At 37.4% G+C, this 8,794-nt stretch overlaps 1 long non-coding RNA gene across 3 annotated transcripts in view; it reads right to left on the bottom strand.

The window, feature by feature from the left end:
* Window positions 1–295: 295 nt before the first annotated feature.
* The window catches only part of LOC112658451 (uncharacterized), a 58,402-nt gene continuing 49,903 nt past the window's right edge, over window positions 296–8,794 (bottom strand). For all 3 annotated transcript variants that reach the window (XR_003135713.3, XR_007401288.1, XR_003135715.3), the window contains 2 exons: window positions 2,630–2,856; window positions 296–419 (listed from right to left, as the gene is read on the bottom strand). This is a non-coding gene — a long non-coding RNA (uncharacterized LOC112658451). The remainder of the gene's footprint in view (window positions 420–2,629; window positions 2,857–8,794) is intronic.

The raw sequence follows: 8,794 nt of genomic DNA, 5'->3' as shown, positions 1-8,794 counted from the left end.
ATTTTCCATTAACAACTCCATCAATTTTTCCTTAATGTTTTAAATTAACTGTCTTCTCTCAAACATGATGCTGCTCAACATTTGAAGAAAATAGCCCTTGTTTTTCTTTTTTTTTTATTCTGGATTTAGGAAGCTGAAATAATTTTTCATTTGCATTTTTATAAAAGTTTTTTCATTTTAGAAATTGACATGTTTTCTATCATTTTAAATGTCAGAGCACTGCCCCAAAATAAATGTACCTGTCCTTTTTTAAAGTCTATGATGCCTGTGATATTAGAATTATAACTATACCAAGCAGAAGAAAATTACATTGTTTTTATAAAGATACATCATTTTTATAAAAGTCCACAGTGACCCGATTTTCACTTAATTAACTTCATCCATATATCCTTGTTCTTGTCCTTCTTGTAGCAAACTTCCTGGAAAAAAGAAACACAAGAGGGAGAATATGATCGTGTCTCTGGCACCCTATATTGAAAGGAATATGTGTTCATCTATCAGAAGGGATATATAACCCTTCACTTAGTTAGTTGATGTAGCACATCTGGCTAATGGATAAGAGAAATAGAATAGTGTTCACAGACCAAAGAAAACTGAATTTTCTTTTTCTTTAAAAAAAATTATTTATTTTTTCATGAGAGACACAGAGGGGGAGGCAGAGACATAGGCAGAGGCAGAAGCAGACCTCCTGTGGGGAGCCTGATGTAGGACTCAATCCCAGGACCCCAGGATCACGCCCTGAGCCAGGCGGACACTCAACTACTGAGCCACCCAGGTGCTCCAGAAAACCTGAATTTTCATATGAAACTATTAAGCAACCACTACTCATCATGTTGGGAAAGATATCAGACACTCCTTATAAGCCCTATTGAAGCTATTTTGTTTGGCTTTTTTACTGTAGAATGTTTACTAATTCCTTTCAATTTAAGGGATACTTACTTAGTATCAGTTTACATAGACACAAATGTAGGTATTGGGATACAAAGACTAATTAAACACAAACCATGTTCTCAAGGAGCTCAAAATTGGGGGGGGGGGTATAAAAATCATGTTCAAATTACTATATTGTAATGTGATAGTATCAGATAGGAGAGATTGTTTTATTTTATTTTAATATTATAATAACATTATAGGATCATGGCAGAGTGGTTAATTGTGCCTAATTTGGATAGGGAGAGGAGCACAAATTCTACAAGCCTACCCTATTTTCAATTTAACAGATTTTTTCCTTATATCCTTGTTTTCTTATTAAATAAGGGACATTATTAAACTTGAAAACTTCAAGAGTGACATTTGAAGTGTGCATTGAATAATGAGAAGAGGTCTATAACACTCTGTGACTCTCTCTCAGGCTTAAATTAAGCTGAAGATATGCACAAGATATTCAGGAAAACATTGGACATATATCCTGCCTACTACAATAACTTCAGTTTTTTATGTGCCCAAAAGTAAAGAGAAACAGGAGAAAAACTCCTGATTCAGACTGTGAAATAATCTGATACACATTCCAAGGATCATAGACCCTAACCCCACATAATGGGAAAAGACTGAAAATTTTTTAACAAGGGTGTGGTGGCCATTTTTAAGTATTAGGAAGATTATTTTGGCATGATGCCTTGGTAGAGCATTGTTCCATTATCTTCTAGCAATCAGAGTTGCTTTTGCAAAATTCAGTACCATACTGATACCCAACCCTTTAAAAGCTTAATTTCTCTTTTTGACCTAAAGGTGACCTAGTTTCTCTTTTTAAATCCTAAAGGATCTTTTCTTTATTCTTGGTGTTCTGAAATTTCATCATAGTGTCTTTATTTTCTATGTTAGATTTCTGTTCTTAAAAACGTCTTATGTTACTTCTTAGATAATTCCCTACCCATAATTTTACCTGTTCTCCCTTTCCAAAATTCCAATTAAATAGTCAAACACCTGTTCATTTTTTTTAGTTCTATTTTCTGGGTCATTTCCTCAGCGTTATCGTCCCATCCTCCTTCTGAATTCTTTATTTATTTGGTTGGGTTCTGGAAGAAACATATATTATTACATCCCAGAGCCTTCTCCTGTGTTCTGATCATTCCTTTTCTCTACCATCCTGTTCTTATTTCACAGGAGCAGTATCTTTTCTTATGTAAAGTTTCTTCCGCTCTCTAATTTCTGTTTTCCGTGGTTTCCTTTGTTTAATTATATAGTTAGTTGCTTTCATCTGCCTTTCATGTGAAACCTTTCCCAAAATGTTGAATGATACTTGTCTATCAGGTCTTATTTTCAACTTAGGTATGGACAAACTGATTGGAAATTCAAAGTACATAGGCAGGGCTTTTGCATATCTATATATTTAAGGGCACATCACAAAACCAGATTTCAATCGAATAAACATCAAATATCAGTATCCCTCTAGGGCCAACAAAGTTCTCTAGCCCTAACCAGTCTTCAGGTTGATGCTTGGCAGTCACTGATCTGGGAGCAAAGCAAATAGGAACTAGAAGTCTCACCAGTGTAAAAATTCTCCCTAACTCCCTTGAGTTCATCACTTAACCTTCCCTCCCCCTTTCTACTATACCTGGTATTTCCTGTGACCAGAGACTTTTGGATTTTCCTATCTCAGATTTGAACTTCAACCTTGTCTTCTGCTTACCTCTGAGTCTCACATCTTTCTAGGATTCTGTGTCAACTGGCAACTTGCTTCATGAATCCTGTGTACAGATTCAGGTGGAAACTTCCTCTGCTCTACCAAGTCAATGGCCATCCTGCTGTCCACTTTTCATCTTCAGAGACTTTTTCAACATTTCTTCTGTTATTTTTTTCTTCATATTCTGCTTGTAAAATTATAGCAGATGTCAACTCGTTCCTTAACAATTAAGTCTGCAATGCACAAAATAAATAAATAATTTTATATTAGTCTAGGTGCTCTAAAAAGTAGGTTCAGACACATGCCTATGAAAGAAAATGGGGAGGGAGCTTGGAAAGTGTGGAAGAGCCATCACACTGCAATGCAGGTGAAGGGGATATGAAAGGGAGAAAGTTTGAGTGGAAGCATCTTAGAATGCAGTGCAGTTATAAGAGAAGCTCAGCAAGGTGGTCAGGGGGGTTCGTAAGACAAGTTCACTGGTCAGTAGAGTTCTACATTTCCAAGGCATAGGTCTGACTTATTACCCCTGCCATTTTCAGTCATTGTCTAGGATCAGTCCATTGGAAGCAATGTAGGAGTGAATTTCACAGTGCAGCATCTAGGGCTGTTGGTCAGTAACGCTTTCTGTAGTTGGAGATCTGAAAGGAATATTTATATGCAGATCTTGGGGCTTCTCAACCTCCTTAATCATGAGCTAATGACTTATAAGTCTCTTCCTATATGTGTATACATCCTATTTGTTCTGTTTCTCCGGAGAGCACAGACTAATACACTATGTAAAATGTAAAATAGTACAATCATTTTAGAAAAGAGTGTAGCACATGGACAAACCTGAAGGACTTTATGTTACATAGCATAAACCAGAAACAGAAAAAAAAGAAAAAAGAAAAGAGTGTAGCAATTTCTTGAGGAAAGTTTACATCTGGGGACATTTTTTTTAATTAGAAGAAAACCTGTCAGGGAGCTTGGGTGGCTCAGTCAGTTAAGCCTCTGCCTTTGGCTCAGGTCATGATCCCAGCATTCTGAGATCATGCTGGGCTGGGTCGCTGCTCAGCAGGGAGATTGGTTCTCCCTCTCCCTCTGCCTCTCCCCTCTGCTGCCAGTTTGTGCTCTCTTTCTCTCAAATAAATAAATAAAATCTTTAAAAAGAAGAAAACTTGTCTATAATCTAGTCTCTTATAATCAGGCAGAGGGATTAGGGAAATGCTTATAAATGCTGGAAACCAGCCCATAATAGCAGTTAATATATTTTCAACATTCACTTTTAGAAATAACATTGTTCTGTGTGTTCCAATAATCTGCCATGACCTACTTCCTAAACTACAAAAATAAACTACGAAATTTACATGCCAGAATTTAGTTCTTATTAAGGATAGTAGCATATTTCTTTCAATACAGAAGTAATCAAATGAACCTAGAACAAATTAATAATATCCAAACATGACTGAGGTGTTCCTTAGCTGCACATGCCTTTTTGTACTTAAAGCAGCCCAGTCTTGTCATATGATTAAGGATGTGGAAGTACATTGTAAACCCTAAAGGGCTATGTAAGTGGTGGATACTATTCTAAGCCTAATAAGACATAAAATTGCCCTCAAATATCAATTTTTGTCATATTCTGGAGAATATTCCCAGCAGCATGGGGCCTCCAGCCTCACACAGCATGGAACTTGCAATATTCGCTTTTATCTCTACCAGTTACTACTGTTTTTTCCTCTCTCTCTCTCTGTGAGGTCAGTTATTGTATTTATTCCTGAATAGCTACTCTGCTCTATCTAGAAATATTTAAAGTTCTCCTTTAATCTGTGGTTTGTTTGGCTTCATGTTAATGTATCTAGGTATAGGTTTTCCCTTACCTATCCTGTTCCCTTACCTATCCCTTACCTATCCCTTATGTATCATTCTTTAGGCACTTACAATCTGAAGTATTTTTCTTTAATTCGGGGAAGCTCCTTGCTGTTATTTTCTCAAATATCTTCTCTCTTCCATATTTTTTTGTATGGCACTCTTATTTTCCAGATGTTGTCATTTATATTGCTTTCCTATATATATCTTTTGTTATTAATATTTATCATTTTTAATCTCTTTATTCTTTCTTGCTTCATATACAATGAATTTCACAATTTGACCTTCTAGGTTACTAGTTTATCAGGAGATATAGAATATCTCATTTCTCTACATCCTTGTCAAAATTAGTTATTTCATGGTTTTGAATCTATGTTAGTGAATGAACAATGGTGTCTCATCATGATATTGATTCATATTTCCATGTGACTAATAATGTCTACCACGTTTACATATGCTTATTGTCCATTTGTATGTTTTGTTTGGAGAAATGTCTATTCAGATCCTTTGCCCATTTTATAGCTGAATTATTTAGTCTATTATTACTGAGTTGTAAGAGGTTTTTTTTATATTTTAGATATAAGTCCATTATCAGATATATGATTTACAAATATTTCCCCCCACTTCTGTGTGGATTTTTTTTTTCACTTTCTTGATAATGTCCTTTGAAGCAAATTTTTAAAAAAATTTTAACTAAATCCAGTTTACCCATTTTTTGTTTTGTTGCTTGTTCTTTCAGTGTCATCTAAGAATCCATTGTCATATCTAAAGTCATGAAAAGTAAATAAATAAATAAATAAATAAATAAATAAAGTCATGAAAATTTAACTCTCTGTTTTCTTCTTTGAATTTTATAGTTTGGTTCCTACATTTACACCTTAATACATTTGCAGTTCATTTTTCTTTATTTTTTAAAAGATTTTATTTATTTACTCAGGAGTGACACAGAGACATAGGCAGAGGGAGAAGCAGGCTCCCCACAAGGAGCTCAATGTGGGGCTTGATCACAGGACCCTGGGATTATGCCCTGAGTTGAAAGCAGATGCTCAACCACTGAACCATCCAGGCGTCCCGAGTTAATTTTCTTTATAACGTGAAGTGATCCAATAATTATCCACTTTGCCCCAGTACCATTTATTAGAAATATTATTCTTTCCTCCCTTGAGTGGTTTTGGAAAAAATCAGTTGACCATAGACATGTGGATTTATTTCTGGGCTCTCAATTTTGTTCCACCAATCTAAAGCCAGACCTTGAAGATATTATGGGTTTGGTTCCAGACCAAAAGAGCAAATAAAGCAATAAAATGAGTCAGATGATTTTTCTGTTTCCCATTTCATGTAAAAGGTAGGTTTTAAAAAAAAAGTTATGTTTACACTATATTGTAGTCTTTTAAGTGTGCAATAACATTATTTCTTTAAAAAACTACATACCTTGGAGTGCCTGGGTGGCTCAGTCGCTAGTGTGCCTGCCTTTAGTTCAGGTTGTGTTCTCAGGTGCTGGAATTGGACCCAGAATGGAGCTCCCTGCTCAATGGGGAGTCTGCTTCTCTATCTCCCTCTGCCCCTCCCCTCTGCTCAGGAACTCTCTCTCAAATAAATAAATGAATTATTTTTAAACTACATATCTTAATTTAAAAATACTTTATAACTTAAGAAATGCTATCATCTGAGCTTTCAACAAGTCATAATCACTGATCACAGATCACCATAACAAATATGATGAAATAATGAAAAAGTCTGAAGTATTGTGAGAATTACCAAAATGTGACACAGAGACATGAAGTGAACAACTGCTGCTGGAAAAATGGCACAAATAGATTTGTTTGATGCAGGGTTGTCACAAACTTTCAATTTGTAAAATGTGCAATATCTGCAAAGTGCAATAAAGTGAAGCACAATAAAATGAGGTATGCCTGTATATATCAATCATTGTGCCAATACTGCACTGTCTTGATTACTGTCACTTTGTAGTAAATCAGGAAGTGTGAGTCCTCCAATTTTGCTCTTTTTTCCAATATTGTTTAGGCTACTCTGGGTCCCTTATAATTCCATATGAACTTTAGAATCAGTTTGTCCATTATTGCAAAAATGGAAGCTGGAATTTTGGCAAGGATTTCACTGGATAGAAGCTAAGATGGCAGAGAGTAGGGGGACCCTATGATTGTCTCATCCCTTGAACACAGCTAGATAAATATGAAATCATTCCAGACACCCAAGAAGTCAATCTGAGGACTGACAGAACAAATTGCACAATTAAACATGGAGAAGAGGCCACATCATGGAAGGTAGGATATGCAGAGACACAATTTGTGGGAGAAAAGGATGGCTAGTGCTATGGAGAGGAGGGAGCCCTGGTGACGGAGAAAGGAAGGGGGTGGGCGGAGAGAAGAGAGAGTGAGAGAAGTGCCCAGGGGATCGCAAAAGGAAAACATTTCCCCTAAGCATTTGATTGGAAAAATGAGAGGGACTGATTATCTTGAGTTTTTACAACAGTGGAGCTCTACCACCGAAGTTTTTGAGGTCTGTGCCTAGGGGCACTGCAGCCCTCCTGTGGAGAAAGATGGCAGAAACCCTGGAATGCACTGGGAGAGATAGTTTTCCCTTCTTGGAGTGCATCTGGGAGAGGCAACATTGCCTATCAGGGGACAAAGAGCTGCACCACTATACTCCCCTGCCCCTCAGTATATGGACAGAGATACCTGCTGAAGTTAGGTACCCTGGACACCTAATTTTTGCTATGCTTTACTCAAAATTCCAAGCTTCTATATGTTGGTGAAATACTTCTTCTGCACCAGCCCCAATACATCAAGACCCTCCCCAAGAGGACCAGTGCACTCTATACCATGTCCAGTCCTAAGGTTTGGAGTTTAAAATTCAGCCAGCCTGCCTGGACTAAACACAGGTGTACTGTGCTGCCAGGTGGGCAGACGGCCCAGACACAGATAGAATGAAGGCAGGGATCTGAGGGATCCCTGGGACACAAAAAGGGAGATTGTTCACTCTTCTGTAAGAGCTTCCCAGACAGTGATGGGCCCAAACACCTTTGTCCAGGGAGGAGGGAGAGGGCTGGCACCATTTTCCTCCCCTGTACCTCAAGCATAAACTAGCTTTGGTAAGCACAGTGCCAACAGTGGAGGCTTAAATCACTTACACCAACCTCTGCAGGTGCTTCTTTTCTCAGGCAAGTATGCCAGAAAAGCAGTGCTGTGCATTCCTTCGATAGAAGATCAGCACAATCTCTGCACACACACCAAGTCTACTGACCACAGTGTGCTGCAAAGCTTCAGTTCTCAGGGAAATAGTATCAGGCCCCTTTAAACAAACAGACTACAGCAGACCTTGTTAAAACTCACCACACACTAGAAAAGGTCCAAGCACTCCCCACTGCAGCAAAGAGAAATTGTAGAGTACTGACCTACGGAAAGAGCAGTCAAAACACAGCAGCAGAGTGCACATAGCACACTAGAAACCATTCCTGAAGCACCAGGCTCTGAAAAGTATATGACCTCTTCATAATAAAGCCACTACTCTCAGCAGAGAAACAACACGCTTTTCTAACACAAAAAAGAAAACACAGACCTCAACAAAATGCCAAAATGGAAGAATTAATCCCACAAGAAAAGGTCACAGCCAGAGATCTAACTGAAACAGATTTAAGTAATATGCATGATCCAAAATTTATAGCTGGGCTTGAAAAAAGCATAGATGCATAGAAGACACTAGGAAGTCCTTTACTGCAGAGATAAAAGAAACTAGACAGGCCAAAATAAAAAATGTTATAACCAAGATGTGAAATTAATTGGATGTAATGGCCACAAGAATGGAAAGGTAGAGGAATGAATAAATTATATAGAAGATAAAATTAGGGAAAATAACGAAGCTGAAAACAAGAGGAAAAGAAAAATATTGGCTCATGAATGTAGACTTGGGGAACTCAGTGACTTCATAAAGCATAATAACATTTGTATCATAAAAGTGCCTGAATAAGAAGAGAGAAGAAAAGGAGCAAAAGGTCTATTTGACCAAGTTATAGCTGAAAACTTCTCTAATCTGGGGAAGGAAGCAGACATCCAAATACAGGAGGCACAGAGTACTCCCATCAAAATCAATAAAACCAGACCACAGCAACACATACCATAGTAAAATTTGCAAAATATAGATATAAGGGAAAAAATCCTAAAAGCAGCAAGGGAAAAGAAATCCCTATAAGAGAAGACAAAAAGGTAACAGTAGACCTGTCCACAGAAACTTCCAAGGCCAGGAGACAGTGACATGATATATTCAATGTGCTGAAAGGTAAAAATACGCAGCCAAGAATATTATATC

The sequence above is a fragment of the Canis lupus genome, chromosome 12 (genome assembly GCF_003254725.2).
Source record: "Canis lupus dingo isolate Sandy chromosome 12, ASM325472v2, whole genome shotgun sequence".
Classification (NCBI taxonomy): domain Eukaryota; kingdom Metazoa; phylum Chordata; class Mammalia; order Carnivora; family Canidae; genus Canis; species Canis lupus.
This window is presented reverse-complemented; position numbering and strand designations above follow the sequence as displayed.